Source organism: Netta rufina (assembly GCF_964035555.1).
Source record: "Netta rufina genome assembly, chromosome: 7".
Classification (NCBI taxonomy): Eukaryota; Metazoa; Chordata; class Aves; order Anseriformes; family Anatidae; genus Netta; species Netta rufina.
In genome coordinates this window covers 8,812,619-8,822,548 of record NC_140130.1, presented here as the reverse complement: position 1 = coordinate 8,822,548, position 9,930 = coordinate 8,812,619, and positions in this window count along the sequence as shown.

The following is a 9,930-nucleotide window of genomic DNA, read 5'->3' as shown; positions in this document are numbered from 1 at the left end:
TAGGTGTAGTTTTCCGGCACTGGGAGGCCATGTTGGGTGCCCAGAGCATGCCGGGAGATGTAGTTCTCGGGACTCCAGACTTCCGGGAGGCCATGTTGAATGCCCAGAGCATACCGGGAGATGTAGTTCTCGGGAACTAGGGTTAGGGGCTAGGGCTAGGGCTAGAGTTAGGATTTCGGGTGAGGGTTGGGGGTTATTGTTAGGGTTAGAGGGTTAGGGTTAGGCTTAGAGGGTTAGGCTTAGAGGGCTAGGGTTAGGGATAGGTTTAGAGGGTTAGGGTAAGGGTTAGGGGTTAGGGGTTAGGGGTTTGGGTTGTGGTTAGGGTTAGGGTAAGGGTTAGGGTGAGAGTATTAGGGTTAGGGTTTGGGTTCAGATTAGAGTAAGGGTAAGGGTTAGGGCAAGGGTAAGGGTTAGGGCAAGGGTAAGGGTAAGGCTAAGGGTAAGGGTTAGGGTAAGGCTTAGGGTGAGGATAAGGTTTAGGTTTAGGGAAAGGGTTAGGTTTAGGGTAAGGGTTGGGGTAAGGAGTAGGGTAAGAGTAAGAATAAGGGTAAGCTAATGGTTAGGATAAGGGTAAGGGTTAGGGTAAAGGTTTTCATTTCTTAAAGCTGAAACGCAGTATGCAATCTGGGACGTCACAGCCAGAGCTGCCTTTGGCAAGGTGAGAGAGGAAAAGATGGAGCAGATGTTCTACTCCTAGTTTTTTCTTTATACGTAAATAAAAGTTTGAGCTAATTCCAGTTGGAAGAGTTCCAATTACTTGCTTGGTCATAATGTCTTTTAATATTCAAAGCTGCAGCAAGAGCATGGGGATTTTTGCTTCTAGAAACACCCTAGTTCTCTTGTCTGCACTATGCATGCTGTTGAGGTAAAACTGATTAAAAAAAAAAAAAAAAAAGAAAAATCACACAAATACACACACACAAAAAAAAAAAACAAACACACCACAGCTGCTGCTGCTCTCTTCCTACTTCCTTGTGCTTTGCCCCTACCCTTTCCCAGGTGATTGGGTTTGGGTGCTAGGCGGGGCCAAATGGTATGTGAGTCCCAGGCATCCCCTCAGAGAGCTCATTCTGCTTGGGCTGCTCTTTGGGGTGTTTGTTTTTCATTCGGACAGTTGCAGGCTTCTACAGGTGGATCAGAGTTTATGGACTGATGCGTTTCCAAGTAGTGAGGGGTATGCTACGCACATCTTTTTGAGGTAACAGCTAGTAGGATCTGTTAGAATAAACTAATGTAGTACTTGTTGCCTTTATTGCATGCAGTTCTGTATCAGGTGAGTAACTGTTGTGAGTAACTGAAGTCAATGTTACTTTGTGTGTTTGCTGTGCAGTGCCTGTGCGGACTATTGCACGAGACACAGCTTTCTGACATCTGGCCCAGCAACTACTAAATAAGGGGAGGGGAGAAGCTGAAGAACGACCAAAGGACAAAGCCTGGGAGGAAGACTGCGAGCCTTCAGTACGAGCGGCCCCCAGAGGGACCACCGGAGACTGATAACGCATGCACCAGTGGGAGGGTTCGGATTCTGGGAACTAATTAGAATGACCCTGCCTTTTGTAGAAGTAGTAATGAATTTGTATTAGCCTAGCAGCATAAAAACTAGCCTCCTGATGTAACTGGTGTGCGTCTTGGTGGAGCAGAGACTCCTGGCGCACCCAGCGCTGTTTGCTTACCTCTATTCCTTTAATAAATCGTAAACATTAATTGTAAGCCTATTTGGGACTCGGTCATTTATTACAACTGGGACCTCCCGATGGGTGGAAGCAGTAGGGATAGCTCGGGATGCTGAGGCGTGGAGCTGCAAGGAGTTTGGTGGTCGGTGGAAAAGGCGCTTGTATGGGGGGGGCTGCGCATTCAGAGGAACCTTGACAGGCTGCAGATAGGGGCAGGCAGGAACCTTTTGAAGTTCAGGAGAGGGAAATGCCAAGCCCTACCCCTAGGGAGAAACACCTCTGTTCACAAGCACTGGATATCTCCATACTAAATAAGCATTTCTTCATGGAAGGGGTGGTATGATATTAGAACAGGCTGCCCGGGGAAGGGGTAAGAGACCCGATCCTTAAAAGTATTGAAGAGACATGTGGACATAGCCGGGGACTCCGGCCTCCGGCAGGGCGGGAGCTGGCTCTTCCGAGCCCCTGTGCTCCGGTCTTGTGCGACGCGTTTGCAAGCAGCACCGGGTTCCGGGTCCGACATTGGACGGTTCGGGGACGGCGATTCCAGGGCCGTCGGATAGCGGGGGCCGGCTATCTCATGTCCCGGGGATCCGAATTCAGGGGGCGTGGGGGCCGGCCGTGCAGTGAAGCGGGGCGCTGGCGTCCGCCGGCTTCCCAGAGAGCGGGCTTTCGGTCCCGTGCGGTTCGGTGGCCGGCCGTCCCGAAACCCTGGGCACCGGTCTTGTGCTAGACTCAGCGGGCTCCGGGGCCGAACTCGGCTTCTCGGGGACGGCGGTCCCGCTGTCCAGGTGTCCCGCCTCGGGCGGCGCGGGGCCGGCTGTCCCTAGCAGCTGGGCTCCCAAGAGCTTCTGGGCTCCCAAGCATCGCCCAAGACCGGATCCCAGAGAATCGGGACGGCCGGCCACACCGCTGCGACTAGCACAAGCGTCTCCCGACAACGGAGCCCAGGGGCTTGCGAGGGTCAGATCCCGCGCCCCGGGATAGAGAAACGGGGAGCGCGGGTCGGCCGGCCGCAGCTTCGCACGGGACCGAACCCCCTGTCTCCGGGACGGCCAGACCCCGAGCCGGCGGACAGCAGCCTCCCGCTTCACGGCTCGGCAGGCACCCACGTCGCTCGACTTCGGACCCACGGGACACGGGACAGGCGGTTCCGCGCCGCCGGAGGCCGGACACACGGGCCTCGGTATCGCCGTCCCCGAACCGCCCGAAGTCACACACGGTCTCCGGTGCGTCCAGCACACGCATCGCAAAGACCGGAGCCCAGATGATAGGATCAGCCAGCTCCGCACCGCCCGAGTTCGGACCGGGAACCCGGTGCGGTTGACACATGCGTCGCCAAAGACCGGAGCCCTGGGAAGCGTGATGGCCGGACCCCACGCAGCCCGAGTTCGCACCCCCGGGACACGGGACAGCCGGCACCCGTGCTGACGGAGGCCGGTCACGCGGGCCCCGGGACCACCGTCCCCGAGCCTCCCGAAGTCGGACCCGGACCCCGTGTGTTGGGTCTGTCTGAGCTGGAGTCACCTTTTCCCTGCAGCAGCCCGCACAGTGCTGTACTCTGCACTCGTAGCGGGAACAGCACTGATATCACTCCAGTGTTGTGTCTATTGCTGCATAGTGCTGGCACAGCATCAGGACTCCTTCCGAGCCCCCAGGAGCCAGCAGGTGATGGGGAGGGGACATTGCCGGGGCAGCTGACCTAAACCAACCAAAGGGATATTCCATAACACCTGGTGTCACACTCAGCAATAAAAGGGGGGCTCTCGTGGGGGAGGGGGCTGTTCCTCCTGAACAACCACTACGCGTTTGAGGCGTGGCCGAACACCGCTCGCTAATGGGAAGTAGAGAATAATTTTTTCTCTCTCTTTGCTTCCGCGCGGACTGATTGCTTCTTTTGTCTCTGTTTTTTCCTCCCATTCCCTTTCCCTTTAATTAAACCTTTCTTGTCTCAAACCTCGAGTTCTCTGTGTTGTATTTTCTCCCCCTTCCTCTTTGAGGAGAGCGTGTGAGAGAGCGCTTGTGGTGGAGCTCGGCTGCCCACCTGAGTAAAACCACCACAGTTCTTTTTGGCGCCCAACGTGGGCTCGAGGGTTGGTTGAGATAACAATAGTATTGATTGAAGTATTTACAACCAACATATTGGTAGTCATAACGCTGTTTTCTGGTAATACTTTTCCGTGTGGATACGTTGTATGTAGCCCACTCTCTGTTTTCTTTTTCCTTTACATCCGATCGGAGAAAGTGTTGAAGTCTGTGCTTGTTTTTTTTATCATGTTGTGCTGTAACATACTGGCCTTCAGTTTTGTTTGGTATTCAAGCCCGGCATTGTTATCCTCCTGGTCTCCTGGAGATTATCTTATTGAAAATATTAAGAATTACAGTGCCTTCTTTTTTTGCCCCAAGCAGTCAATCCGTGAATAATATCGGGTGTGGTGCCTTCTATTTTTCTCCCTGTGGGCTAATTACAGCAGCCTTTCAGTATCTTGGATACCCCTGGTCAGATATTATCCTCCTATTACTAGGTCTCGTGTTTGTCTTCTTCCCCAAGGTAAAGCAATTTATTAAGAATATTATCCAAGGACCTGTCCCCAAAGTTGTGGGTGGCAAGGTGTGTGGTGGGATTTGGGCGGGTAGCTATCACGGTTTTCTCCTCCAATGGTTCTAAATTTCACCCCTGAACAAGTACAAAATCCAAGAAAACTGGTAGAATGTTTGAAAGATGTATGCCCTGACCCTGGCAATACTAGAGAACTCCACCAGCTGGCTGCACTCTGCTGGGGCCTGGCTTACGCCTATCAGATGTCAATTAAGATTGCCCAGCACCCTCAAGGGAGGTTCTTGAATTTGATGATGAGACAGCACACACTGTGACCACCCCAGAGGACCGACCATCTATGGTATCAGTCGCCCCTGTAGTAAAGACGAAACAGTGGAAACGGAGATCAGGTCGTTTAGTAAGGGAAGAAGCTCCTCCTACAGATGAGGGAGAAGAGGAAAAGGCAAGCGGCTCTAAAGCAGCGTTATCACGGCAACATCGCGAAGAAGAGACTGAAATCAGAGATGAATCGGAAACGACTAGGTCTCTATCCTTGAGTGAGCTGCGAGAAATACGAGAAGACTTCAGTCGCCATCCAGGTGAGCACATCCTCACTTGGCTGCTTCGATGCTGCGATAGCGGGGCCAATACCCAACAGCTAGAAGGCAACGAAGCCAAGCAGCTGGGATCCCTTTCTGGAGAAAGGCTCATTGACAGAGTAATTGGAAGAGAGGCACAAGTTATCAGCCTCTGGAGGCGAATCCTAACAGCTGTGAAAGAAAGGTATCCCCACAAAGAGGACATTGTCTACCAAGTAAACAAATGGACCACTATGGATAAGGGCCTCCAGCAGCTGCGGGAATTAGCTGTGCTGGAGATGCTTTATAGTGATTTAAACAACGCCCAGGCACCTAAAGACCCCGATGAAGTTCAATGCACAGCGTCCATGTGGCGGAAGTTTGCACGGGCTGCACCTCCAACACATGCCAGCACGCTGGCAGTCATGGGTTGGGACGAGGGGATGGGGCCAACTGTGGACAACGTGTGCAATCAACTTCATAAATATGAAGAAAATCTCTCTACCCCAGTACGGGGCTGCATTTCAGCTGTGGAGAGACTGTCCCAACGGTTAGATGAACACATAGCTTCGTCCTCACCTAGACGGAAAAATCTTTTGGCCATCAAGCGCCAGCAGTCCCCGGCTCAAACAAGGGAGAATCCGGGACTCACACCGCGAGGTACCTTGTGGTTTTATTTACGTGACCACGGGGAAGATATGAGCAAGACCCTTCTGCTGTAGGATTGCTGAGGATTGAAGAACAGCAAGTGCCAACTGTGCACCGGCGGCAATATCGCACCAAGCGAGACTCCCTGATTCCTATCCATTTCGTTCGTTCACCATCTGGAGAGTCAAGGAGTGATCAGCAAGACTCATTCACCTTTTAAGAGTCCTATATGGCCAGTGCAAAAGTCCAATGGCGAGTGGAGGCTAACAGTGGACTATCGGGGCCTGAATGAAGTCACACCGCCACTAAGTGCAGCAGTGCCAGACATGCTAGAACTCCAGTACGAACTAGAGTCAAAGTGGTATGCTACAATCAATATTGCTAATGCATTTTTCTCTGTCCCTCTAGCAGCAGAGTGCAGGCCACAATTTGCTTCCACTTGGAGGGGCATTCCGTATACTTGGAATCGACTGCCCCAGGGGTGGAAACACAGCCCTACCATCTGCCATGGACTGATCCAGACGACACTGGAACAGGGGAACGCTCCTGAACACCTGCAGTATATCGATGATATCATCGTATGGAGTAACACAGCAGAAGAAGTTTTTGGGAAAGGGAAGAAAATAATTCAAATTGTCCTGAAAGCTGGATTTGCCATTAAACAGAATAAGGTCAAGGGACCTGCACAGGAAATCCAGTTCTTGGGGGTAAAATGGCAGGATGGACGTCGCAACATTCCGACGGATGTGATCAACAAAATAACAGTTATGCTTCCGCCAACCAGCAAAAAAGAAACACAAGCTTTCCCAGGTCTCGTGGGATTTTGGAGAATGCATGTGCCAGTCTATAGTCAGCTTGTGAGTCCTCTATATTGAGTGACTCGAAAGAGGAACTCTTTCGAGTGGGGCCCCGAGCAACAACAGGCATTTGAACAAATCAAACAAGAAATAGCTCGTGCAGTAGCCCTTGGGCCTGTCCGTACTGGACCAGCTGTGCAAAACATACTGTACACTGCAGCTGGGGAGCATGGGCTCACCTGGAGCCTCTGGCAGAAGACCCCAGGAGAAACTCGAGGCCTACCTTTGGGGTTCTGGACGATCAGAAGCCAATTACACCCCAACTGAAAAGGAAATATTAACAGCATATGAGGGGATTCGAGCCGCTTCAGAAGTTGTTGGTACAGAAGCACAACTTCTCTTGGCCCCACGGCTACCTGTGTTACATTGGATGTTCAAAGAGAAAATCCCCACTACACGTCATGCAACCGATGCTACGTGGAGTAAATGGGTAGCGTTAATTACACAGCGGGCTCGAATGGGGAAACCCAACCGCCCGGGAATCCTGGAAAGGATTATGGCCAGAGGGCAGGGATTTCGGAGCACCGACAGAAGAAGTAACTCGTGCTGAAGAGGCACCACCATACAATGAGTTGCCAGAAGACAGAAAGCACTATGTGCTGTTTACTGACGGATCCTGCCGTGTGGTAGGGAGCCATCGGAAGTGGAAAGCTGCTGTGTGGAGTCCCACACGACAAGTTGTGGAGGCCATGGAAGGGGAAGGTGAGTCAAGACAGTATGCAGAAGTGAACGCCATAGAAATTGCTGAAAGAGAAAAGTGGCCGGTACTGTATCTCTACACTGACTCATGGATGGTGGCAAATGCGCTATGGGGGTGGCTGCGACAATGGAAACAGAACAACTGGCAGCGCAGAGGTAAACCTATCTGGGCTGCTACCCTGTGGCAAGATAGTGCTGCCCGGGTAGAAAACCTGGCTGGAAAGGTACGTCATGTAGATGCCTTTTATGCTTAAGAGTCATGCTACCGAAGAATAGCAGAACAACGAAGACGTAGATTGAGCTTCAAAAATTGAAATAGCTCAGGTGGACCTGGACTGGGGACGTAAGGGTGAGCTGTCTGTAGCTCGATGGGCTCATAAAACATCAGGACATCTGGGGAGGGATGCCACATACAGATGGGCTCGTGATCGACAGGTGGACCTGACCATTGAGGCCGTCACACAGGTTAGCCATCAGTGCGAGATCTGTGCTGCAATCAAACGAGCCATGAGGGTAAAGTCTCCCTGGAATAGGGGGAGATGGCTTGGATTTCGATATGGTGAGGCCTGGCAGATTGACTACATCGGACCACTTCCACAAACCCGCCAAGGCAAACGGTACAAACGGGCCAAGAGACACGGCATTGAATGGGTGTATCACATCCCTTATCACCCACAAGCCTCTGGGAAGGTTGAGAAGTACAATGGACTGTTAAAAACGATGCTGCGAGCATTGGGTGCTGGGACATATTGGGCTATAAATCTACCAGAGGCCACTTGGCTAGTTAACGACAGGGGGTCTGAAAGCCGTGCTGGTCCTGCTGAAACAAAACCCCTACACACTGTGGGAGAAGCTAAAGTCCCTGTAGTGCATGTGGGGAAGTGGATGGGGAAGGCGGTGTGGGTTGCCCCTGCCATGGGAAAAGGCAAACCCACTCGTGGGATTGTCTTTGCCCAAGGACCAGGTATACCTGGTGGGTGATGCAGAAAGATGGGGATATCAAGTGTGTGCCTCAAGGAGATTTAACACTGGGAGAAAATTAATCTGTCATCCAAGTTACGTGTTGTAGGAGGACACTGCAGAACCAATGACAGGTCAACTTTGCAAGGAACCGGGCAAGTGCAACAGTGATGTGAGCTGAGCTGGTGCTGGTGTCAAGAAAACCAACTTCGCCTGCCCTGAGTGACCACTTTGACAGATGAAGGTGAAACCATCAACAGTTTTTATCGGCATTTTGGGAAAAGACCTATAGAATAAAGAGAAGTACAGGCATAAAAATGCTTCAATGGACAGAAAACAATGGTGATGAGACCATCTATATACTAAACTGTACCTGATTGTGACACAAATGTTATGGAATAAGGGGTGGAAGTTCTGTTGGGTCTGTCTGAGCTGGAGTCACCTTTTCCCTGCAGCAGCCCGCACAGTGCTGTACTCTGCACTCGTAGCTGGAACAGCACTGCTATCACTCCAGTGTTGTGTCTATTGCTGCATAGTGCTGGCACAGCATCAGGACTCCTTCCAAGCCCCCAAGAGCCACGCACGGGTGCCGGCTGTCCCGTGTCCCGTGGGTCCGAACTCGGGCTGCGTGGGGTCCAGCCATCACGCTTCCCAGGGCTCCGGTCTTTGGCGATGCATGTACAAACCGCACCGCAGTCCCAGTACGACCTCAGGCGGCTCTGGAGCAGTCTGTCCCTAGAACCTGTGCTCCGGTCTTGGGCGAGGCGTGTGCAAGTCGCAGCGAGGTCAGGAGCCGACTTCGGGCGCTTTCAGGACGGTGATCCCGGGGCACGGGATTCTGTCCTCCGGTGGCGCGGGTGCCAGTTGTCCCGTGTCCCGTGGGTCCGAAGTCGGGCGACGTGGGTGCCTGCCGAGCCGTGAAGCGGGAGGCTGCTGTCCACCGGCTCGGGGTCTGGCCGTCCCGGAGACAGGGGGTTCGGTCCCGTGCGAAGCTGCGGCCGGCCGACCCGCGCTCCCCGTTTCTCTATCCCGGGGCGCGGGATCTGACCCTCGCAAGCCCCTGGGCTCCGTTGTCGGGAGACGCTTGTGCTAGTCGCAGCGGTGTGGCCGGCCGTCCCGATTCTCTGGGATCCGGTCTTGGGCGATGCTTGGGAGCCCAGAAGCTCTTGGGAGCCCAGCTGCTAGGGACAGCCGGCCCCGCGCCGCCCGAGGCGGGACACCTGGACAGCGGGACCGCCGTCCCCGAGAAGCCGAGTTCGGCCCCGGAGCCCGCTGAGTCTAGCACAAGACCGGTGCCCAGGGTTTCGGGACGGCCGGCCACCGAACCGCACGGGACCGAAAGCCCGCTCTTTGGGAAGCCGGCGGACGCCAGCGCCCCGCTTCACTGCACGGCCGGCCCCCACGCCCCCTGAATTCGGATCCCCGGGACATGAGATAGCCGGCCCCCGCTATCCGACGGCCCTGGAATCGCCGTCCCCGAACCGTCCAATGTCGGACCCGGAACCCGGTGCTGCTTGCAAACGCGTCGCACAAGACCGGAGCACAGGGGCTCGGAAGAGCCAGCTCCCGCCCTGCCGGAGGCCGGAGTCCCCGGCTATGTCCACATGTCTCTTCAATACTTTTAAGGATCGGGTCTCTTACCCCTTCCCCGGGCAGCCTGTTCTAATATCATACCACCCCTTCCATGAAGAAATGCTTATTTAGTATGGAGATATCCAGTGCTTGTGAACAGAGGTGTTTCTCCCTAGGGGGTAGGGCTTGGCATTTCCCTCTCCTGAACTTCAAAAGGTTCCTGCCTGCCCCTATCTGCAGCCTGTCAAGGTTCCTCTGAATGCGCAGCCCCCCCCATACAAGCGCCTTTTCCACCGACCACCAAACTCCTTGCAGCTCCACGCCTCAGCATCCCGAGCTATCCCTACTGCTTCCACCCATCGGGAGGTCCCAGTTGTAATAAATGACCGAGTCCCAAATAGGCT